The sequence below is a fragment of the Aquarana catesbeiana genome, linkage group LG11 (genome assembly GCF_042186555.1).
Source record: "Aquarana catesbeiana isolate 2022-GZ linkage group LG11, ASM4218655v1, whole genome shotgun sequence".
In the NCBI taxonomy this organism is placed as follows: Eukaryota; Metazoa; Chordata; class Amphibia; order Anura; family Ranidae; genus Aquarana; species Aquarana catesbeiana.
In genome coordinates this window covers 84,124,517-84,150,370 of record NC_133334.1, presented here as the reverse complement: position 1 = coordinate 84,150,370, position 25,854 = coordinate 84,124,517, and the positions used below count along the sequence as shown (strand labels likewise).

General features: G+C 40.9%; 1 protein-coding gene across 5 annotated transcripts in view; it reads right to left on the bottom strand.

The window, feature by feature from the left end:
- SYT7 (synaptotagmin 7) overlaps nt 1–25,854 on the bottom strand; it is a 571,182-nt gene that overhangs the window by 319,395 nt on the left and 225,933 nt on the right. The window lies entirely within an intron of this gene.

Sequence of the window (25,854 nt, the reverse complement as noted above, 5' to 3'; positions counted from 1 at the left end):
AAAATGGTCCCTACACCCAGGGCTGTTTGAGGAAGTTTGCCAGTGTTAGGGAAGGCCATAGGTCAACCTATTGGCATCCAGGTTCAACAACAAGCTACAGAAGTTTGTGTCCCGAACAAGGGATTCTCTGGCAATCAGAACAGATGGTCTGGTAGTTCCATGGAGCCAGTACTCCCTGGTTTATGCTTTCCTTCCGATCCCTCTCCTTCCACATTTGTTGCGCAGGATTCAGAGAGAGGGGGTTCCAGTCATTCTGGTGGCATCAGCCTGGCCCAGAAGGCCCTGGTTGGAGATTGTGAAACTGACAATAGATGGGTCATGGACGCTTCCACATCACCCCGATCTACTGTCTCAAGGTCCTATATTCCACCCCAATTTACAGTCTCTAAATTTGATGGCATGGCTATTGAAGCCAGTGTGCTGAAGGACCAGTGGTGTCTATCCTAGTGAATGCTAGAAAAGCTGTCACTAGGAAGATCTATCATAAGGTCTGGAAGACTTACATTGCTTGGTGTGAAGCCAGAAAATGGGATCCTCGGAAATACGTGATTAGGAGAATTCTCTATTTTCTAGTCATCTGTGGAAATCAGATTGGCTTTGAGTACAATCAGAGGTTCCGAGAATCAGACTCCTTTTTTGCTTTACCAAAAGGACCCAAGAAGGGGCAGGCAGCTTCTAAAGCTTCCTTTGCCAATTGGGTCCGACAATTGGTCACTCAGGCCTATGGTCTGAAACATAAAGCTCCTCCCTTTAGGGTGAGAGCTCAATCTACCAGGGGTGTAGGAACCTCCTGGGCTTTTCTCCATCAGGTATCTGTAGCTCAGATTTGTAAGGCTGCTACCTGGTCTTCAGTGCATACGTTCACAAAATTTTAATAAGTGGATGTTTGATCAGCTGAGGATTCGGCTTTCGGCCGCAATGTACTGCGGGCTGCCGTATAAGCTCTGATGGCTATTGTTTGGCAGGGTGTCTCCCTCCCCTAAAGGCTATTGTTCTGGGATGTCACAGTAGGTAATAAATATTAGCCTAAATCTGTGTCCCATGATGTATGAAAAAGAAAATAGGATTTTTTCGTCATGCTTACCTGTAAAATCCTTTTCTTTAAGTACATCATGGAACACAGAGATCCCTCCCCTCTTTTTTGAGGATTCAGTGCTTGCTACAAAACTGAAGTACTTCCTGTATGGGAGGGGTTATATAGGGGATCACTTCCTGTCTAAGACTTTGTCTACCAGTGTCCATTCACCTGGAGATGGCCTATAACCCAGTAGGTAATGAATATTAGCCTAATGCCCCGTACACACGGTCGGACTTTGTTCGGACATTCTGACAACAAAATCCTAGGATTTTTTCGGACGGATGTTGGCTCAAACTTGTCTTACACACGGTCACACAAAGTTGTCGGAAAATCCGATCGTTCTGAACGCGGTGACGTAAAACACGTACATCGGGACTATAAACGGGGCAGTGGCCAATAGCTTTCATCTCTTTATTTATTCTGAGCATGCGTGGCACTTTGTCCGTCGGATTTGTGTACACACGATCGGAATTTCCGACAAGGGATTTTGTTGTCGGAAAATTTTATATCCTGCTCTCAAACTTTGTGTGTCGGAAAATCCGATGGAAAATGTGTGATGGAGCCTACACACGGTCGGAATTTCCGACAACAAGGTCCTATCACACATTTTCCGTTGGAAAATCCGACCGTGTGTACGGGGCATAACTCTCAACTCCCATGATGTACTCAAAGAAAAGGATTTTACAGGTAAATATGACGAAAAAAATCCTATTTTAGAAAGATTTTTTACTCCAAAATTAATTTTATAAAAATCAAAAAAATCCTAATTAAATAAAAAAAAATCTGATTAAAGTTAAAAAATTCAGATTTTTTTGATTTTTAAAAAAAAAGCATTGATTTTTATCCACCCTGGTTTTTGATTACACTATTGAATACATGCTATTATTATTATATTATTATTTGTTATAATTATTTATAGTTATTTATTATATTATAATTTATGATTCCGTGTTTCAAACTTTATCATACCTAGGATGTGTACTAGACTCTTGTTTGGACAGATTTAAGTGAGTTATTCCTAAGAATTACAGGTCTACAATATAAAACACCAAATTTCCATGCGAAACAGTACTGCTTTCAGCAGCAAAAATCTGACATAATCATACTGCCAGGGAAGTTAAGGAAATTGGAAGGTTTGATGTTCTTTGTTTAAGAATATAGTAAGTCTATTAGGAATAATTGGTCATAAGTCAAATGTCGATACACTGTTAGCAGCATTTATGTTGCAAATAAAGAGAGCAGTTTACTTTTAAGGAGATCAGTAATAAAGCCTTTAAAGTGGTTGTAAACCCTCATAAATACCCAGTGAAGTGACTGGCCTCAGGTGATACACAGAGATGAAACAAATGCTCTGACATACGTTGCACTTGTTTATAAGCAGTCATCTCTTCTCTGCAGCCATTCAAAGTCCAGAATTTTTAAAACTTATCTGAGCTGTCAGAAAAATGAGGCGGAGAGGTGAACTTACACTCTGCAGAGCTCAGTGAGGAGAGCTCTGGGAGCTGATTGGAGAGAAGGGACCCCCTCCTTCAAACAGTGCACAGAATATAGCTGAGGCTAACACCTTTTTTCTCTTGGTGTTAGGAAAACTTATCAGAAGGTTATCATAAGGTTATGTGATAAGCTAGGGCTCAGGTTCAGAAGTGAGTTAAATGCAGAATGCTCCTTCACTCAGAACCCCCAAACTGTACTTTGGGAGTTCCACTCTTATTTTGATGCTTTTTACACTGCCCCTCGCCTAACCCGGATTCAAGAAATTAATGACTTTTTCATACACTTCCAGATCCCCTCTGTATCACAGGCCCATATTGAAACAATGCAACAGGAGATAACGAGGAAAGAAATCCTACTTACTATTAAGCATCTTAAACCTTCTAAGGCCCCAGGCCCAGACAGTTTTACTGCATAGGTGTGCACAGCCTATTGTATTAGGATGTGCATCCAAAAGCTCAAACACATATATGTGTGTGCATGTGTATATTTGTGTATAAATACCGACAATATCTGTAGAGCAGTGGACAGTATCAGTAGGGCAGAGACTGGCGTCAGAAGGGCAGTGGATGGAGTCTGTAGTTTTTTTTTTTTTTTTTTTTATTATTTCATTTTTTTATTATTTTTTACAGTTTTATTTTTTTTACAATTTTTTTAGGAGCCCCATTAGGGGCTTTGGTGAAATATCAGGGGTTTAAACAGGGGGAATTTGCACCACATAGGCACACCTGGCACACCCTGTGCGCATACCTATGCTTTACTGCATTATACTACACTTTAACTCACTCCAACAGGGCTCCCCCCAACTCCAATAGAGCACCACATTTGCACGCTCCCCAAGCCCAATAAGGCTTTAGGTGATGTTGCCAGCTACAGACAAATTTCATTGATTAACTGTGATGTAAAGTTACTTACAAATATTTTTGACAACCAATTTTTTTAACCAATATATCAATATTGATCAAGTAGGCTTCATTCCTATCAGACCTAATTGGAAGAACAATTTAACTAATCTTTTTACTGAAATCAAACTAAGATGCTGGGAGAGATAAGAAGGGAATTCTGTTATCACTGGACTTTCACAAAGCTTCTGACAAGCTTATTATTGCCATATATTTTCCATACACTACCTGAATGGAACTTTGAACCAAAATTCATCACTTTACCGAGCTGCTTATACTCCAATCTGACTGCATATATTAAAGTGAAGAGTTAAAAATCTGACACCCTCTTATTTTTTATAACTATTGAAACTTTATCCATAGCTAGTCAAGAAATTCCTGATATACTGGGCATTGTTAGTGGTGAGACACATGCCAAGTGCTTCTTCTTTTTCAGATGATTTACTTTTTTTCATTACCTCTCTGGTCACTACACTTCCTAACCTAGTCAAAACCCTGACGGAATTTGGTGACATATCAGGACTTAAGGTTATTCCTGACAAATTGGAAGCTTCAAATGTTACCATAACAGACTCTACAGTTAAAAATCCTAAGGACCAGTTTCCCTTTTCTTTGCAACCTTCACTACTGCCAAATCTGAGAACTGAGCTTATCTCAGCTATAACTACGCTGGAACAAACTACATTCCTCTTTTCGCTGAACTTATAGAAAAGGTGGAACTATGATCAACCTATTCCCATTCATGGATGGGCAGAACTGCATTGATCAAGAAGACTATATCACCAAAAATCTCATACTATTTCAGAACACTACTCATTGATATCCCTGTCTCTGATCTAAATAGTGAGCTTTCAATCTTGCACACTAAAATTTATTTGGGGCTCTAGGGGATGTAGGTTTCCCTATACGATGCTAGATGACCCCAAATCATCTGGAGGACAGGGGTCCCGAAACCTTCTGAAATATTACAGGGCAGCTCATATAACACACACAGTACAAATAACTTTACTACTTAAAAACCAGACTGGATAAACATTGAAGCTCTGGCGGCAAACTTATTCTTTCTTACCTTTCTGCATAAGTCAAATCTTAAATTCTTTTAAACATTGTCAACAAAGAGACAATATTACTATGACAACTGTTTTATAAAACAGTTGCATGGGGGAAGCAATACAGAACAGTGGAATTCTAATGTTTTATTATTTTCTACTCTCCCAGCTAAAAGATTAGTTTCGAAAACAGACAGACTCAGAGATCACAAGGAGGACTAAAATCCAAAAAAACCTCTAGAATACACAAAGTGGTACTTAAAGCAGTTGTAAACCCTGGTTTGTTATTTTTACCTACAGGTAGACCTATAATATGGCTCACCTCTAGATAAAATGAATATCTCCTAAACTTGCACCATTTAGGAGATATTCAGCCTGCATGCAGCTGCTGACATGAGCAGTGAATGCACTCTGAAGGTTCGGCATGCCGTGCCAGACCTTCAGAGCTTCTTGCCGGAACCGATGGCTCCCGTACACATGGGTGGGAGTGACGTCATTTTGGCTCTGACCACTCACAGCGCTGGAGCCTGCGATCCCTGAAGAAAGGACGGGAGAAAATGTCAACCCTCTCAGCAGTCAGCGGGCCCCGCTGGAAGTGCTTAGTTCTAAGGTGAGTATATCATAATGTGCTAGTATGCAAAGTATAATAGCACATGCCATTGTCAAATGCCATTGTCTTGCAGGTTTTCTTTTCAGCAGTTTACTACCACTTTAAAGTGGTTATAAAGTCAAAGGAGCCATTGGCTCCTGCTGCTGTCAGTCAAATCCTGTGAGGAGGAGTGTGGGACGGGCTGAACTATGTTGTATGCATCTATGAGTGCACACAGCCCAGATTGGGAAAGTGCCCACACATGTGCCCCTCTAACTCACTACTTGCTATGGGGGTACACACAGAAAAGGAGGAGCAGACAGCACTGGCGGGGGACCCCAGGAGTGAAGGTAAGGGGCCGTTCTGTGAGTTACCATTTCACACAGCCGGTAAGTGTAAACCTCTTTTTATTTTTTGTTTTTTAAAAGATGTGGGCAGACAGGAACAATGTTCCACATTTGGTGGATTTGCCCACAAATTAAACACTATTGGACAAGATCACTTGCACTGATATATTCTGTCACCATGGTTAATATTCTCAAGACTGGCCACATGGCCCTCCTAAACTAACCAATTACTGACAATTGAAAAACTCATCCTTTACATATTTCTGGCTGCAAAAATATCTATCACTAAGGCTTGGAAGTCATCTGTGGTGGATGGATCAGGCTTATCAAAAATGTGGAAAGCATCCGACAAGGCAAACAGAAGAGATTTAAAGCGGAGTTCCACCCAAAAGTGTAACCTCCGCTTATCTGCTGCCCCCCCTCTCCGGTGCCACATTTGGCACCTTTCAGGGGGGAGGGGGAACGGTACCTGTCTTTGCCAGGCACCCTTCCCCGCTGCCGAGAGACTGCACCGTGGCGCCATCCCTCGGAAGTTCGCCCCCCCAGCTGCCTGACCAGTTAGAAAGCGCAGCGCGCTTTGCGCATGCACAGTGGGGAACTGGCTGTAAAGCTGAAAGGCTTCACTACCAGTTTCCCTTACCATAAATAACGATGGCAGCACCCGAGAGCCAATCCAAAAATCGCCTGGGGTACCGCCATTGCGAGAACCCCGGACAGGTAAGTGTCAGCAGCTACAGTATTTGTAGCTGCTGCCTTTTAATTTTTTCTGGGGGGGGGGGGTTTAACTCCTCTTTAAGTTTTATTCACTAAAGGGAAACGGGCTGCTCATTTTGCAAGGATAATTACTTTTTGCAAGGGAATTTGCCCCAGAGCTTAGTGCATGTGGTGAAGTTTCACTTTGCAAAAAAGACCCAATCGTGCAGATAAAATATAAAGAAACAGCATTTTTGCTTGCACGCAATTGGATAATGGGAGTCAGCAGAGCCTCACTTCATTCACTAAGCTCTCGGGCAAATTCCGTTGCAAGATGCAATTTCCTTTGCAAAGTGAACAACCTATTTGCCTTTAGTAAATCAACCCCACAGTCTCCCATTTAAGTACAATATTTAGGAGGTGATTGGAGTTTGGGAAGCATACTTTTTTTTCTCCTTATTTCTTTCCTTTCCTTTCACTTTGGGAGCTGATACTCCTTCCCATATTCTTCGAATATAAAATACTACAAGGTTGATGTGGCTAAGAACTTATTATGAAATCTGTGTCTGATGTGTTCTCAGTCTGCAGTGTTACTGTTAGCATAATAGCCAGTTCTGGATACAAGTTTTATTCTGATTATTCTTCGCACATGACTACATTTTCTTCATATTCAGGCTCAGCCTTCTGGAACCCAGTTCTATTTGATGTTCTGTCTTCCCACTTTAGTTACACACATTCAGATCATACTTTTGATACATACAGTATATCGAGTTCTTTAAAGAAAAGACTGCAAATAGTTCTTCTATGTACAAACATTGATTGTAAATATTCAATATAATTCACTGAAATTAAGAAAGACTTTGAAGAGTATCACTTAAACTCAAATGGTCCTCTATTAGGGAATGCCCCTGAGTGTGCCGGTGCTTCCTGCTATCCTGTAGCCTATACAAAGCCAGTACATGCTGCAAATATGCAACAATCCATACACCTTCCCTACCAAATAAGAAGCACAGTGTTGATCCCAATGGCTGTTTGGCAAATAAGTTTCTACAGCAGTAGTGCGCCAATTACACCATATATTGGGTCAACAGAGGAGGAAATATTTCAAGAAGCAAGACTTCGATTGATACATAGATAATTCCCCTCCCCAGTTCCTGCTTGCATGACTGCATTTCAAGCTTTGGTATACTTTTAACCTTGGCAGCTTACTTTTCTGTGGCTCCATGCCTGAAATGCATATTATTAATATTATTATTATTATACAGGATTTATATAGCGCTGACAGTTTACGCAGCACTTTACAACATTAGGGTAGACAGTACAATTACAATACAATTCAATACAGGGGGGAATCAGAAGGCCCTGCTCTTTAGAGCTTACAATCTAGGACAGCATTACCCACTCAACAGGCTGCAGTTGGCATTTTTTGACACACACATTCTAATGCCAATTTAGCAAATAGCCAATTGTTAGAAGCTTTCTGCTGAAATTGAATATATACAAGAATTGAATAAATATTCAGTTTAAACATATCTCACCAATAAAAGGTATTTCTGTAAGTTTACGAGTTACTGAAAAAACACATTTTAACACCAATTGACCTACCAACATGTCTTTGGTGCATGAGAGGAAACTGGAGTACTTGTAGGAAACCCACACAAGCACAGGGAGAACATAGCAAAATTATTTAGATAGTGTCCTGGCCACGATTTGAACTAAGGGATCCATTGCTGCAAGGCAACAATGAGGTGGCTTAGTGGTTGGTGTCAACCACTAAGCCATTGTGCTGCACACAATGCATAGATCCCTAGTAATTAAATGTTGGTGATTTACTTAAACAGTTACAGTGATATCTTTTTCAGAAGTAAAACTACCACCAAGGCAGGTAAACAAACTAACTAGCATAAGGGTTTGTTTATTAGGCTAACTGTCCCTGCACTTACCGATATAAAAACTGGTAAAATACAAAGCCAGAACTGTGTATATGTTGCTTGACTTGCTAGGACATCTTATTGTTCAGACATCTTGTGCTCTGGCTGCATTGTAGGTTTGGTGAGTCCACACATCATAATTAAAGCTGGATGGCACATATGAGGGTATCCAGCTATACTCCCAACAGCGCAAACAAAAGTTAAAATTGATCAGTTGAAAAAATAAAATAATGCAGACAGGTATTTTTTATCATACAGTATTTATTATCAGCAGAACAAATTAAAATACAGTACTTCACTGAACTCCCCATCCTCTCAATATCTGTGTCCCAACACCAACAAACATAATTTGTCAGGGAATTCTAAAGGCAAACTTAAACTGTAAATCAGCATAGTCTGACATATGTAATATTGGAAGGTAGAGACATGAGAAAATAAACTTTATAGATACCATTTTATCTTTATTTTATGCTATATGGTCTAAAGTTATTTATAGTTGACAGTGGAATGTTCACCAATTTTCATTGCGGTCATAAAGTGAAAGTTGTGAATGTTCTTTTGTAAAATTTAGACAGACAATATGAGTACAACATTCTGTTTTAACATTCTGTATAGAACTAACTGAACAGGACAGCTGAGTAATAGTAGTTACAAAGTTGGATACATCACTGCCTTTCAGTACAGGGGGTGGGGGGCACAAGCATTACTGAAATACACTATAACATAAACAGGCTGCATTTTCTAAACTTGCACATGTGGGGTTTCTTTCAGCTTTTTAAGAAGCATAATTAGACACGTGAACTTAGAGCCAATATGCAGCCGGGAACAGATGAAAAAATCTATGCTTGTCCTTCCTCCGACCAAAGCAGATTTAGGAAAGAGTTAGGAAACCCAAAGGCACAACCAGCTCAGAGACCATGTACATTCCACCCTCAACGTGCCTCTGAAATACATAAATAGGGTCTACACCCAATAATAAAAAGTATCACCAAGTACATAATAAGAAATGATGTTCCACAACAATGTACAACTACAAAATATATAAATAATTCAATAACACAAAGGAAATTATATCAAAATATTATACATTCAAATGGCATGAATAGGCATACCATTATTAAAAATCAATGCAAATTCTACCCTAAACGAATCCCCCTCAAACACTAAAGCACAGAGAGACCAATAGATTCTCATGACCAGATCTAGGTCTGGAACCACCTGGGAAAACTTAAATTGTAACATATACAAAACCCTAAAAGAAACACAAATAAAGTAATAATAAGTGATTTCTTAAAAAATTATTTATATACACTAATCATGATTCCACAGTGAATATGTAACCCCATAGATCAATCTCCCAGCACTTATTACTGAGCCGAAATATGAATCACCATGTAAATTAATCATCTTCCTATCAAATTACTTCATATAAACATTGAATGAAATCACTCCGAAATCTGTCACAATGAGTGGCAGCACTGCAGAGCTGTAGGTGGACAGTTACTGTAGATGTAGAAGTCCCTACTACACCTATACAAACTCATGACTCACTCACTGAAAGAGCTCTAATTTATTATTTCTGTAAGATTTAATGTCCTGTTTTGATTATAATCTGCTAGATTATTCTCTGCAGAACTCTTCCCGTTTCTTGTCATTCTCTCCAGTGATGCTTTTAAATACAAAGAGGTCATCAAAGACTATACTAAATAAGAAAACAGAGAGGCACTGGTTGTTGGAAGAAAGTCTGCAAACATGGGCTTTCACAAACCTCCCAACTTTTTTAGATGGGAACGAAGGACACCTATTAGCAAAAGTATGTAGGAATAGGACACACACCCCTGCCATGTCCCCATAAAGGAAATGTATACAAAAAAAATATTAGTTAAACCCACAAGTGCGTTTTTTTTTATCACTACTATTACTTTATACAGGCTTGTATTTACCAATACAACAATTTCAAAATTGGATGAGAGGTTTAGCACTTGGAATCACTTTTTGAAAGAGAAAAAGTTTTTTTCTATACAACTATATAGATCAGACCAAAATGAGGGTCAAATGAGGAGGAAAGAGGGACAGAGGGACTTTGTTCCAAATCAGGGATAGTCCCCCAGAATTAGGGACAGTCCCCTCAAATCATTGACAGTTGGGAGCTATGCTTTGAGGCCATTTTGGGAGAGTCTGTGTCCAGTTTTTTTGGCCACAGCCCAAACAGAGCTAAGTGACTGGTTCAGATGAGCTGACCCTTACATAGAAGATCCACTGTCCCAGTATTAGGCTTCTATCAGTTCTGGTTTCTCCTCATGGCTCTGAATCACCATGTCTCCCTCATTGCTAGGCCTGACAAAAGTAACGACTACTTAGTGAGTGGTCAGGTTTCCATAACAGGAGTCTGTAGGCACACAACCTTTGGTGTCCAAAGCAGCATCCTTCTAACAGGATCACCTCTTTTATACAAAATATAATAGTAATGTGTACATTAACCATCAATGGAATGACTGTATTTCAGCTGGCAATGGTAAAAATTGTGTGGTTGATAACTAAACAGGAAAAAGCTGCCTGTTCCCCTCTGCCACCTGTAGGCACATGCCTACTATGTATTATGGTTAAACAGTATACAAACAAGTATACAGAGCAAACATAAAACCCTTTGAAAATAAAAAGGTAGTGTTTTAAAAGACATCAACAGCATCATTTCACATTTTGAGTTTTGATGGTAATATTTAGTTAAAGGGAACACATAGTGGTATAGTATATAGTTATTTTTTTTATTGTTAGCAAAAGCATAAGATTTCTAAATTGGTGCAAGGCTGGGAAAAGTATGAACAATGATACAAAAAATGCACTTATTTGATTTAAAGGAAGTATTTATCTTTGCTTATTTATTGTATTGGTAATGTGATGAATTTTTATTATTTATAGCATGTACTTATTGGATCATATATAGTTTTGGTTCAGGGAAGTAGATATTTGGGGTAGATTAATTATGGTGATCGCTGCTTTTGGTAGTAATTTGTTTTAAATATATCCATGGAATATTCTGCTGCTCTTTAATATTTTTCTTTAATTATTTTTTTTTTTATCCTAAACATAGGTTTTAGTATTAATGTGTTCAGAGGAGGAGAGGGGAAGGTATAATTGGTAGGCAGTATGTGCAGGAGAGGAGTTCAGAGGATATGCTAATGGGCAGTATATGCTGGAAAGGGGGGCAGGTGGCAGGCAATTTGCACAGGAGAGGAGTGCAGAAGGTATGACAGCGGGCATTATGTGCAGAACGTATAACAGCAAACAGTATGTACAGGAGAGCAGTGCAGAGTAGATGCTAGTGGGCAGTATGTGCAGAATAGGAATGCACAAGTTATGAGAACAGCCTGTGAGCACAGGAAAGAGAGTGGAAGGCATGATGGCAGACAGTATGTTCAGGAGAGGAGGGTGGAGGGTGTTAGGGCAGGCAGTATGTGCAGGAGAGGAAGGTGGAGGCATTAGGGAAGGCAGTATGTGCAGAAGAGAAGGGTGGAGGGCATTAGGGCAGGCAGTATGTGCAGGGGAGGAAGGTGGAGGGTATTAGGGCAGACAGTATGTGCAGGAGAGGAAGGTGGAGGGCTTTAGGGCAGGCAGTATGTGCAGGAGAGGAAGGTGGAGGACATTAGGGCAGGCAGTATGTGCAGGAGAGGAGGGTGAAGGGTGTTAGGGCAGGCAGTATGTGCAGGAGAGGAGGGTGGAGGGCGTTAGGGCAGGCAGTATGTGCAGGAGAGGAAGGTGAAGGGCGTTAGGGCAGGCAATATGTACAGGAGAGGACGGTGGAGGGAGTTAGGGCAGGCAGTATGTGCAGGAGAGGAAGGTGAAGGGCGTTAAGGCAGGCAATATGTACAGGAGAGGACGGTGGAGGGCGTTAGGGCAGGCAGTATGTGCAGGAGAGGAAGGTGGAGGGCGTTAGGGCAGGCAGTATGTGCAGGAGAGAAAGGTGGAGGGCATTAGGGCAGGCAGTATGTGCAGGAGAGGAAGGTGAAGGGCGTTAAGGCAGGCAATATGTGCAGGAGAGGAAGGTGGAGGGCGTTAGGGCAGGCAGTATGTGCAGGAGAGGAAGGTGGAGGGCGTTAGGGCAGGCAGTATGTGCAGGAGAGAAAGGTGGAGGGCATTAGGGCAGGCAGTATGTGCAGGAGAGGAAGGTGGAGGGTGTTAGGGCAGGCAGTATGTGCAGGAGAGGAAGGTGGAGGGTGTTAGGGCAGGCAGTATATGCAGGAGAGGAAGGTGAAGGGCGTTAGGGCAGGCAGTATGTGCAGGAGAGGAAGGTGGAGGGTGTTAGGGCAGACAGTATGTGCAGGAGAGGAGGGCATTAGGGCAGATAGTATGCACAGCAGTGGAGTGCGGCAGCCACTACAGTAGATAGCATGTGCAAGAGAGGAGCTCATAGGGTAAGAAGGCAGCCAGTATTTGCAGGAGTGGAGTGTGGACAATATGAGGGTAAGCAGTATGTGGAGGAGAGGAGCGGGTAAGATATGAAAGGAGTCAATATGGGCAGGAAATTAGTTTGATGCTATGAGAGTGGCCAATATGTACAGTGGAGAAGTGTGGAGGGCATGATGGAAAGTATGTGCAGGGGAGGAGTGTGGAGGGTATGACAGTGGGCAGTATGTGCAGGAGAAGAGTGTGGAGGTATGACAGTGGGCAGTATGTGCAGGAGAAGAGTGTGGAGGTATGACAGTGGGCAGTATGTGCAGGAGAAGAGTGTGGAGGTATGACAGTGGGCAGTATGTGCAGGAGAAGAGTGTGGAGGTATGACAGTGGGCAGTGTGTGCAGGAGAGGAGTGTGGAGGGTATAAAAGTGAAAAGTATGTTCAGGAGAGAAATGCATCTCATGTGCTCATTTAAAATGAACAGGCACGTTCAATGCAACAGACATCAATGCGTGCACAAGTGTGAATTGGGTCTATACTGGTCACATTCAAATACTGTCTAAGTATTATACTTATACTTAATACATCTAAGCTTTAAATTGCCTTTACATTCACACTTTTTTGTTAAATGTTATTCTTACTAAATAGAATTGGCAGTCAACAGCAAAAAGGTCATGTACACAGTTGTAGTTATTTAAAAAACCTAGTCAATGCATATTTATCAAACTTTTAATTGAATCAACTCTGACCAACAGAATCGTTACATTGTCTAAATAGCATCACTGGAAGCTTCCTGTGTGATGTCCTGTCAGCTTCCCCTGCGCTCCAGCTGCTGGTCCCTTATGGAGCACACCCCGCACCACTTATCCACAAACGTAACAACCTCAAGCTGCTCTCTGTTGATGTCAACCACATAACATAATACTATTATGTATTATGATTGACATCAACAGAGTGCAGCCCGAGGTTATTATGTCTGTCGACAGAATTGTTACTTTCAGTTGGAGGGGTTCAAACATTTACAGTAAAAGAGCTCGATGTTAAAAATATAGTAGCCATGATGGATCAAATATTTGTATGGCTATGACTTTTTCCTGAAGATAAAAATGTGAATAAAACATTTTTAATATAAAGCAGCAATATAGATTTATTCTGAAATGGCTGTGCCTTTCTGTATTAGGAGAGGAATTTAACCACTTGGACCGAGCCTCTTTTTAGATGTGTTGTTTACAAGTTAAGAACAGTTTTTTTTTTTGCTAGAAAATTACTTAGAACCCCCAAACATTATACATTTTTTTTCTAACACCCTAAAGAATAAAATGGCGGTCATTGCAATACTTTCTGTCACACCATATTTGCGCAGCGGTGTTACAAGCACACTTTTTTTGGAAAAAATACACTTTTTTGAATTAAAAAATAAGACAACAGTAAAGTTAGCCCAGTTTTTTTTATATTGTGAAAGATAATGTTACGCCGAGTAAATTGTGGAATGGCGACAAACTTTTACCCTTAAAAATCTCCATAGGCGATGTTTAAAAAATTCTACAGGTTGCATGTTTTGAGTTACAGAGGAGGTCTAGGGCTAGAATTATTGCGATAAACCACGTGTGGTTTGAATACCGTTTTCATATGCGGGCGCTACTCGCGTATGCGTTTGCTTCTGCATGCGAGCTCAGCGGGATGGGGAGCGTTTACATTTTTTTTTTGTCTTATTTATTTTACCTTTTATTTTTTATTTTTACACTGTTGTTTAAAAAAAAACACATCCCTTGTAATAGAAAAAAGCATGACAGGACCTCCTAAATATGAGATCTGGGGTCAAAAAAACCTCAGATCTCATATTTAGACTAAAATGCAAAAAAAACAAAAAAAATTGTCATTTAAAAAAATTATTTAAAAAAAATGGCCCTTTAAGAGCTATGGGCGGAAGTGATGTTTTGACGTCGCTTCCGCCCTACAATGTCATGGAGACGGGTGGGGGCCATCTTCCCCTCACTCGTCTCCATGCCCAGCCACAGAGGGGTCCGGATTTCCTCCGCCGCTGCCGACGGCTCTGGTAAGCAGTGGAGGGCAGCGAAGCGTGGCGGGAGGGGGCCCCTTTCCCGCCGCCAATAAAAGTGATCTTGCAGCGTATCTGCCACAGAGACCACTTTTATCTTGTAGCGCACCGCCGGTTGAACATGAGGATACCGGGGTTATGGCAGCTAGCTGTATGTGTAAGACAGAATGTGTCGAATCATGCTGAGGATTCAAATCGTTGTGTTGCAGATACGACCGGGATTCGAATCAGGCTATATTGGGTGTGTGGAATTGACCAGCCGACTGTGGCGAGACCTTCTACACCGCAGTTTCGCAGCAAGTTTGGGGATGGTCCATCTCCTCAGGTTGTGAGAGCAGCCATGATCTGTACCCGCGGAGGGTGACAGAGGGGCGGAAGTATGTGTTAAGAAGAGTCGTAAAGATAAGAACGGAAGAGAAGAGTTGCATACACAAGAACAGATAAGAAAGGAACGTGAAGGACAGAAAAAGGAACGACAGGCGCAGTGAAGTAGCCGATTGCGTTCTAGCCGATGAATGCTGCTGAGTGGAAATTTAGAAAACTCCAAAGAGTACGGGGCAACCAAGATGAGCCAGGAGGTGACTGGGCAGGTAACCAATAGCTTGGGTGCCAGGTCTGTGTCAAACACAAACCTGTGAAAGCAGAGCCCCAGTGCGTACAGGTGCGAGAAGCTGAAGTCTGGTATGGCCTAAGTAGGAATGTTGCGTTCTATAGTACGTGACGTATGTTCGGAATGCTAGCGCTTCCACTGTCTACAAGCCCACTGTATAGCAACCATATCTGCGTAGGTGAAGGTGATGTCCTTCGAAAATAGTAAGTCGAGAAAAGAAAATGTGACAGTAGCTAACACTCGATGAGCAGCCCAAAATGTGTATGTGAAGTCAACCTGGTGAAAAGGGTGTTGAAGGGTGATGTAAGGGTGGAACCCATGTACTACATACCTGACTCGCTGCCCTGGTTTCAAAAGTCCTGGTTGAGGCCGAGAATACTCAGTCAATTGGGAACCTGTGGAAAAGGTGAAATGAAAGCCCAGGTTTTTAACCTGGCGTGAATAGATGCCTAACCCAGCCCTGCCCCCTTAAATGTGCCTGACCCCCCCCCCCCCCCCATGGGTGAACTTGTGCAGGGCCATTTTTTTTTTTTTTTTTTACATTTCTCTTTTTTTTTAACGTTTGTCTTTTTTTTTTTTTCCTGTAGAAAACACATCCAACCTTGTGCAGGATGAAACAACCTAAACTCGACTGACCTAAGGGAAAGAAGACAAACAAGAAAACGTGAGCGGCCACGTCGTGTGTCACTGGAGACGTGTTTGCAATAGCGCGTTGCAAGAAAATAGCCTCATGAGGGAGGCGAAAACAAGGACAGCAGAGAAATTGTAGCGTGTGTGGGGATGAACCATGGTCATGTTTAATCGTATGTCATAATCGTGTGTTCGTGGCAATGAAAAGAATCGTGCTGACTTGTATCGGAGTTACGAACCTGGAGTATCGTATGAGTTGTAAATGAGTGCGAACGTATGTATGAAAGGTATGAGTAACGGCTGGTTGCTTGTGGCAGGTGTCTCGAGGGGGAGACCAAGCTGCAGGAAGCTGTGGTGTGTGTGAAGGATAAAATTGTGTTATGTCGTGCCGAGAATTTGAATTGCTATATCGCTGACGCGACCGGAATTCGAATCGGGCTGTGGTAGAGTGTTAGGGTTGCCACCCTTCTCCAAAACTGAACACATACCAACCACATAGCCCCTGAGGCTAATAAAATGCAGACAAGGCGCCAAGTGAGTATAATTACCATCACAATCAGCCACAGAACCCGTACAATCAATACATGCTCGGCTCCAAAGGGAAGAGGCGGCAACCCCATAGACCGTGAATCCTACAACCAGCAAAGTCAGTGCCAGGTGATGTTGGACAAAGACCGACAGTGGCTCGGAGGCTTTGATCTACAAACAAATCGTATGTTTGTAGATGGGATGACAAACAAGGCAGAGAGAATCTATGAATCTAATACTCCTGTGCTGAATGATGTCGGGACACGACCGACAACGACTCGGAGGCAGCTAACTATGAAAGGGATGCGGGATAGGAAACATAAGGAATCGCGACATTGTGTATGATACGAAAAAGGTTTGAATCCTACCTGCAACTGCGAGCGAGAACCGTCGACGAAGACCATGAACGGAGAAGCCATAACACACTGATAATCGAACGCACAGACTCACGAACCACGAAGTGAGCTGGGAAGAGTCAGCCTAGTGACGTATCTTATCGCACACCAGAACTGACAAGGGATACAGGTGAGTGGGCTGCTTATATACCCTCCAGACTCCTCCCATAAATTCAGGTCACTATACTGGCCTTCTTATATAACACTTGCTTAAAAAATAGTGCTTTTTTAAAAAGTGTTTTATATTGGTACCAAGTAAAATTGTATTTTTATATATTCTTTGGTCTGGTTTGCCCTTAAAGTGGATGTAAACCCAGTTCATTAAATCTGGCCTGGGCACATATATCTATAATGTTTACTTATCTCTCTCCAAAGCACTAAGTCCCGTGTCTTTCTGCTGTTTCGTTTCTCAGTTATAAGTATGATAACTTCTAACAAGTTCTCAGTCAACCGAGCTAAAACCAGCCCAAAATTTGTGTCGTGGGAGGTTGCTATAAAAAGTTTAGCAGATACTTGTCTTGTCACAGCACAGCTTTGCAAGTATCTTTGTTCTTCTGCCTATGTGGAGGGGGGTGTGCTTTTCCTCCAATCAGCTGTCACACAATGTATGACAAGACTACACTCCTACTGCTGAATAAGGAAGATAAAAATCTAACACTATGTCAGAATTCTAAAGAGTATAGAAAGTGAAAGACAGCAGATATACATGTAAAAGTTATGTAAGGAGATTTGTTTGATCTCTGTGTTTTGGTAAACACTGCAGTTTTAAGATTCCTAGAATTCTTCTTTAACCATGTGCAGCACAGAAAGAGGCATTTCACAATCAACGTTAGAATTATGGGGGAAGGGGGAATATTATTCATTTTTTTGTCTATGAACAAAATAATAAATTGTTGTAGCAGAATGCCTTATTATACATAATGTAGGATAAAGATTAATTAGTTGTGTGGTTATGTCCGGGTCAGAGATTTGCTTTAATATTAGCACCAAGGAAAAGTTTAACAAGCTTTTGCTTATGCAAACATGTTGCTTTTACTGGATGTATGTGCAGTATTTGTCCTGTGTGTAGTTAAATCTAATATGATATGATAGATCACATTACCTCCCCTTGGCTTCCTGAGCTATTGATATTCAATATTTCTTTTAGAGCTCAGATATCCAACACTATGCTTCACTTTATTATATCATAGAATCCAAATCAGCACTTCAGCACTTACTGCAACAAATCAGATTAAATACTTTGTAAGATGTTCTCCCTACGTTCATCAACCTAAACGTTTCTGAATGTTTTTCCAGGAACCTATAACTTGTATCTCTATATATGTGATAGACTCACCCAGGACAGAGGCTTTTGAAGGGGACATAATGCTAGCCTCTTACCTACTGACTATGGGCCCTGGCATTTGAGGCAGCTGCAAGCATTTGGGAAGATGTTCTGTTATGTAAATCAAACGGACATTATTAAAAAGGCTATGATGATCTCTGCCAGCTTGGGACTCATAGCTGATGTTGATGCCATCAGCAAGCCACCTGTCTGGGGCCCCCTGCCATAATGTGTTTATTGTAAGTAGGTCTAGTGTGCCGCCTAAGGGTCTTTCACTCATTGTTGTTTGTGCTAATTAACTCTGCTATTGTCTGAAGGTGTTCTGTGTTTATACTTATGATAATGTGTATTGTAATTTGTGAGCTAGGAGACAGCAAGTCTGACCTGGAAGGTCAGACCTCTGAGTCATCCAGGGGTCCATTAACGTCATGTTTATAGTATATGTGTGTTGTAATTATATTCCTGTGTGCAGTTTGTATTGTTAGGGTAATCTGATCAGAAGGGGGGAATGTCCTTTCCAATTGTAAAAAAGCCTGTGTACTTGTTCAAATAAATAGTTCTTTTTCTTGTTTACTTCAAAACCGGTACTGCCTAGTTCTTGGGGTAACTTAGCCAGATCCACTGGTCTCGTGTTCCAGAGCTTAGGAAGCGATATACTGATGGAAGCACTCAAGAAGAGTGTGGGGCATTCAGGTTACATTATATACAGCATGTAACTTTTGAATTAAAGATTATGTTTTGAAAAAAGTGTAAATACCTGCCTGTTGCAACCGTGACACCATTTTCTATGCTACCTCCAGATGTGTTTTCAGGACAGTTGTGCAATATTCTCTTTATGTATGGCAAATGTGAACCAGCACAGATAATTGGAGTCTGTGGAATTGCTATAGAAGATGTTTATAATCTGCAGACATGCCACTGGAAATGGTAAGAGACTGTGTACATGCCACAGAAAACAGCCAGTAATTGAGAATATGCTACATGAAATATAGACTAGATATGGAGCATGATACCATCAGAGCTCATTGTTATCACAACCCCTTAACAGATACATGTTACTTTATTTGTGTTCCCCATATGCCCCTTATAATGCTCCCAGGTAATGCGTCCTACACACAATAACACGAGTGAAGGGCCAAAGAAAAAACACATAGAAAAATATAAGAAAATGGACATTACAAAAAGAAGACCGGGACAGACATAATTCAGAGCAACATAACACAATTTATACATGGTAGAACAGTTTCTAACTAAGTTATTTCAAAATGGAGTGCCAAACATTGGCATTTTTAGGTCACAAGATAGAGCCATCTAGAAGTCTAGTAATACAGTACTTCTACCTTTGTTGTGCAGTGATTCCTGCTGATTCAGGGAGAAATTCAATCTGTGGGTGGCGCTGTCTGCAAAAATCGACTGAGCCTGGTAAAAAAAATGATTGACCAAGCAGTGACTGTGTCGTATCAGACGCAATCACTGTTCAGGTATTCAAGCAGCTGGTGTTGCTGTAGCTGTTTGAATACAGCAGCCAACCGTGCAGATTCCTCCATTCATACTGTTTAGTGGGCTGAACGAGAGAAACCTAAATTTTTTACGGTTAGTTTAAGTACTTCTTACTGAACTGATTTTGTTAAGATAAGCGCAGTGATTTCCAGCTCAGTTATATACATTAACAGGATTTTAGAAACTTTCATTGCTGATTCTTATCTTTTATTTTTTCTGGCATTTGCATTTCAACTACTACTACTACTGAATTTCCCTGCTATATTCATGTGATTTGTATCAGCAGTCAGCCAATTGTAAGCACGAACCAAAAAGTGTAACTTTCCCCTGCAAACACAAAATGCTCTGATACATGCACCTTTGTACGCTGATATGAAAACATCCCGATGTCCTTGGTTTATTAACCCCTTGCTGCCGCTGCCCAGTGGCTCTTTTAGAGGTTCAAAAGCTGGGAGGTTTCCTGATAGCTGCGATTGGCTGCCACATGTAGGCATATAGCCATCGGGAACTGGATAAAAGATGTATTTTTGTATTTACTTTTTATGAAAATTCTCTTTCCTTGTTTCCCAAGGAACTGTTGATGTACCCCAGCCTTATGCCCCATACACACGATGGGAAATGCCGCCAGCAAAACTCTGATGAGAGGTTTTGGACGGAAAATGCGACCGTGTGTATGCTCCGTCGGAGATTAAAAAAGTTGCTATCCAAAAATGCGATTGTCTGTATGCAATTCCGACACGCAAAAAAATCACGCATGCTCGGAAACAATTCGACACATGCTCGGAAGCATTGAACTTCATTTTCTCGGCTCGTTGTAGTGTTGTACATCACCGCGTTCTTGACGGTCGAAAGCTCAGAGAACTTTTGTGTGACCGTGTGTATGCAAGGCAAGCTTGAGCGGAATTCTGTCGGAAAAACCATCCAAGTTTTTTCTGACGGAATTTCTGATCGTGTGTATGGGGCATTAGAGATGCCCTCCCTGGGAACAATAAATCACAAGTTCCTCTCAGTAAACTGCAAGATCTTGTGAAAATAAAATATTTTTTTTTTTGTTCAAAGATGGCAAACTGCACCAGAACTAGTACAGCACATGCATGACACCTGGTGCATATGTCATTGGTGGGCTGGCACAGAGAACCAAGAAGAAGCTGCGGCCATTGATAAGGATTTTTTTTTTTATGGCAGTATATGATTTGGAGCGTAGGCAGGACAGACTGATGGGGTTGTCAAGATAATAAAGAAAGAAGTATGTCGTTAATGTTACAGTTTAGCTGTACGAAATTTGTACCATCAGCTTTAAATTTACCAAATTATTTAAATAGGATCTAAAATTTACAGTCTAGCAGACCCTTGTAATTCTTAGTTGTTGGTAGATCTAAAGTAGATTGCACAGTCAGATTGTATAATGTATGGTGAGTCTAAGTTTACCTGTTTCCCTATGTACATTTACTGACATTGGGCTTATTGATGGGGGGGGGGGGTTGATTCCTAGCTGTCATGGTTACAAGAAACCATAATTTTATTTTTTTGCCACATTAGAAAATAGGTGGCTGCAGATCAAAAATAAAGTCCAAAGTGGTTTGTCTAATATTGCATATACTAAACCCTTTTTGGCTGTGTGCTTGAGTTTCTGGATCTGCATATTGACTGCAGCCATTACAATGAGGTTTGATTCATTTTGTTATTATGCATTTTATATTATGGTGAAGTGAGAGCATGACACGTTGGGTTGGCTCAGAGCCAGAGACTATGGTGGAGAGGTATCCTAGTGATGTCCTAAAGAAGCCTTTTTCCACCAGGATGTCTTCAGAGTTCTGCAAGGGTGCCTTGGCAAAATGCCCAAAAACTGCCACAAATTACCCAAAAACTGTCAACAAGCCAGCAAGTGGATTAAGCCTGCCATTTTGTTACATAAACACAGGTTTTTATTGTGCTGCATTACAACCTTGGGCACCGTATGTCACCACTGTCATCCTAACAACCAGTGACATCATCGGTTGATAAGGGGCACATTGGAAGCCTGCACAGAATCCTTGTTTGCTCTTCCCCTCCCCTCCCTTCTCTGTCAGCACTGGGGTCACGATGGCAGACAGATGGAGAGAAACAGAGAGAAGAGAAACACTAAAATTCTACTCAGTACCAGTTTGCAAAAGTGTAATAACAACTAACCTCTAATATTGGTTTGCCGATATGAAACGATTTGTTGATTTTTTTACATTTTAAAATGGGGTGCCTCAAACCTAATTTTAAAAGGTGCTGCAACTGAAAAGCGGTTGGGAAACACTGTCCTAAATACTCAAACCACTTGACTTTATATAAAATGATGGTTTCATCATCCGTTCCCGAACAATGAGATATCTACATGTACGGATTTTGAAAGTAATACATATAAACTGATCTTCCTGATAAACTGTCAGAAATCCATTTGTCTATAATCTACATATATCAATATATCTATGAGTGCTACACATCTCCTATGGGTATTAAAGCAAGAGAATCATACCTAAAATTTGCTGCATATCAAATGTATCTTCCAGGGAGTAAAAGCAGTACTGGCTGCAAGCATCCCTTCTTGATTGCTTTCACATTATGAATGCAAAAGGGCATTCCTGAAACCTGATGGAGGAGCATTAAGGACAGTGTCAAAACAGACCCTGCATGCTCCAAAGGTTCAACGTGCTATTTTTCAGAATATCAGTACCAAAAATTAATTTCTACAATATGAGGGAAAACTGTCATTACCAACTTGCTAATTTATGGGTTTAACCATGGGTATGTTTTATTAAATTCATTTCAACTAACAGATTTTTTTCAGGCAATTTACATAACGCGAGCTTCCCCAGCATTTTTTCAATAAAGAATTCACAGCACGATCCTCATTTTTTATATCCGTGATGGGAATTTAGTGCACCAGTAGGAAAGCTGTTTTCCCGCCAGCTCTGTATTGTAGTCTGCACACCAGTCTGCCTCGCAGCTTTTACTAGGCTATACAACTTAGGAGCGAAACAGCTGAATGTTATGTGGTCATTTTTATGTGTTTTTGTAAAGGAATATGCTTGTCAACCAAAGTGCATCAAAAATGGACATTCTAAATGGTGTTCAGGTCATATATATATATATATATATATATATATATATATATATATACACACACACATACACACACACATACATACACTGTGTATAGATAGATAGATAGATAGATAGATAGATAGATAGATAGATAGATAGATAGATAGATAGATAGATAGATAGATAGATAGATAGATAGATAGATAGATAGATAGATAGATAGATAGATAGAAGGAGAGAGAGAGAGAGAGAGAGAGAGAGAGAGAGAGAGAGAGAGAGAGATAAAGAGCAAAGAATAGCAATACCAATCAGATTAAAGTGAACCTATCATTACAACTTACACAAGACGGTGAATGTCAACATTACCAAATCACATACAAATGTTTGGGCATCATTATACACATCAAATCTGATCGGTCTGAACGCGGTGACGTAAAACACGTACGTCGGGACTATAAACGGGGCAGTAGCCAATAGCTTTCGTCTCTTCATTTATTCTGAGCATGCGTGGCACTTTGTGCGTCGGATTTGTGTACACACGGTCTGAATTTCCGACAACGGATTTTGAAAATTTTATAGCAAGCTCTCAAACTTTGTGTGTCGGAAATTCCGATGGAAAATGTGTGATGGAGCCTACACACAGTCGGAATTTCCGACAACAAGGTCCTATCACACATTTTCCGTCGGAAAATCCGACCATGTGTACAGGGCATTAGAGTTTTTAATTATTTACCCACATGAGGGCAGCCATAATTTTTAAGTGCATATATGAACATGAAGATTATTAAACAGCAAGGCTGTACTGGTAAACACAGGTGCTAGAACAGGGCCGCTTATGCAACCTCTGCACTTTATCATGTTACATGACAGATCACACAACCAAGTGCTGACCAGGACAGGGGTGAGAGCAGGTTGTAGGGGCGACCACTGAGACACTTATTTCTATGCCCCTGTGTCCTATACCATTCATATCCACTAAAATATACTTATTTTCCTGTTAGTATTTGGCTACCAAATTGTTTAATGAACACCCATATTGTATTTTTCCTGGCATCTGTTTGGACTATCATGGGACAAGCCATGTTTTGTACATGGAAGCGGGCGCAGGGAAAAAACTGAAGCCTTTTATCCATCCACTCAGATAGACATGCTCTCCATAGGACTTAGGATCTTTGCGAGCAGCTCTGTGATTTTCCAGCACCCCTAGTTAGAGCATCAAAGGGTAAAATGAAACAGCACAAAGGCTGTAATCATATCAAGCAGATGGCATTTAGTGCCATTATGTTAAACAAAGGGAATATGCATTGATGAGGATGTACTCACAGCATGAGATGGTTAGCCAAAGCCTGCTTGAAACATTTTAGCTAGATGTACTGGCTCCATGAATAAAGGTTACACCTTTAACTACCTTTAAGGGCAGTCACACTGTCAACTGATATGCACTTCTTTTTCACAATCTAAGATCCAAGATTCTAGTTTCAAGAAGTTAACTAACCTATAACTTCCATACCTTGCAATACACATTTATAATAATAAATGCAAACCATCGGTAACACCGAGGGAATTTTAAAAAATGTAACGGTGCCTTGAAAGCCTTAGGATATGAGATAATTTTGTTATAATTTAGGTCTTACAGGGATTATAATGGTCCTGATATATATTCTTGGACTGTAAGCCCAAATAAATGAGTACCACAACCGTTAAGCAGAATCACTTAGTGTGTGCTTCCTTTCCCTTATCTAGATAGAAGGACTTGTGATCCTGCATTAATCAGCATGCAGATTATTTATTTATTTCAGTTTCATTAAAGCGGAGTTCCACCCAAAAATGGAACTTCAGCTTTAAGGCCTCCTCCCCAGCTCCTGTTTGTGAAACTGAGCTTTTGGGTAGGAGGGGGGTAGCAGGTACCCGATTTTGACAGGTACCTGCTCCCAATTCCGTTCCAGTCGCCTAGGTGATCTGAAGCAGAAGCTATCCCTCCCAAAGTCTTCTGGGACACATGACAAGTCCTAGAAGAAGGTGTAGTGCTGCTCGCACATGCAGAGTGGGCACCCGGCCGTGAAGTCGGAAGCTGTCACAGCCAGGTGCCCATAGGAGAGATGCCGGCGCCGTCAATGGAGGACATGGGGAGAACACAGTGTGGGTGAGTGCTGTAGCTGTGTTCATTTTCATGGCAAAGAGAGACTTTGTAATTAACTGCAATTCATCTGATCACTCTTCATAACAATCTGGAGTATATGCAATCTGCCATCAGAAAAACTGAGGCAGCAAACTTTGTGAAAATTAATATTTGTGGCATTCTCAAAGCTTTTGGCCATGGCTGTACGCAAAGAACTGTTGTGGTTTTAGCAAATGAATAAATATATGTTGTATAGATTTTTTTAATTCTATGACCCTCTATTAGAGTCTCTGAAATTTGTTTAGTCTTCAGTGACATATGCCTAATACCTGGGCATTGGTCGAGTGGGTCTTCATGGTTAGCTTGAAGAAAGAATATTTAGACACAAACATCCGCTAACTGGCATGTGCGGTATTGCAGGGCAGAAGAGTTCACAGAAAGAGTTCTAGCCAAAGAAGGGTCAGAAGGAACCAAAAAAAGACTCACCAGTGAAGCACTGTAAATAGCAGTGGAGTTGATTTACTAAAATGGAGAGTGCAAAATATGGTGCAGCTGTGCATGGTAGCCAATCAGTTTCTAACTTCAGCTTGTTCAATTAAGCTTTGAAGAAACCTGGAAGTTGATTGGTTTCTATGCAGTGCTTCACCAGATTTTGCACTCTCCAGTTTTAGTAAATCAGCCCCAGTGTACCTACCTAATGTCCATCTCCAAGGAAATAAAACATGTTCCCTTGCAGTGGTTGTTGGAGAAGCAGAGGAACAGGTAAGTAAAAGTGCATTTTTTTGTGGCCCCCTGGGGCTACACAAGCATTTTACTCTTGCAATGTGGGGTAGCCCCACTGCAAAAGAGAATTTTTCCTCTCCCTGGAGTTCAGCTTTAAAACAGAAGTTATATACATGTCATAATTTCTATTACAAGTTTAAAAAGAAATGAGATTAAGTATTTTTCTAGGATAATAGGCAGTGCAATGCAAATGAGAGTGTGTAGACTCCACATACTATTCTTGAACTCTTAAATCTAGCCTAGTTTTATTGGTCACTTACACCTATTAAAAAAAATAACTTTGTAAAGCATACTATCCCTCTTTACACTCCAGTGATAGGCCATTAAGAAAGCCTTGGGCAGTGTTGCAGTGTGGAAATG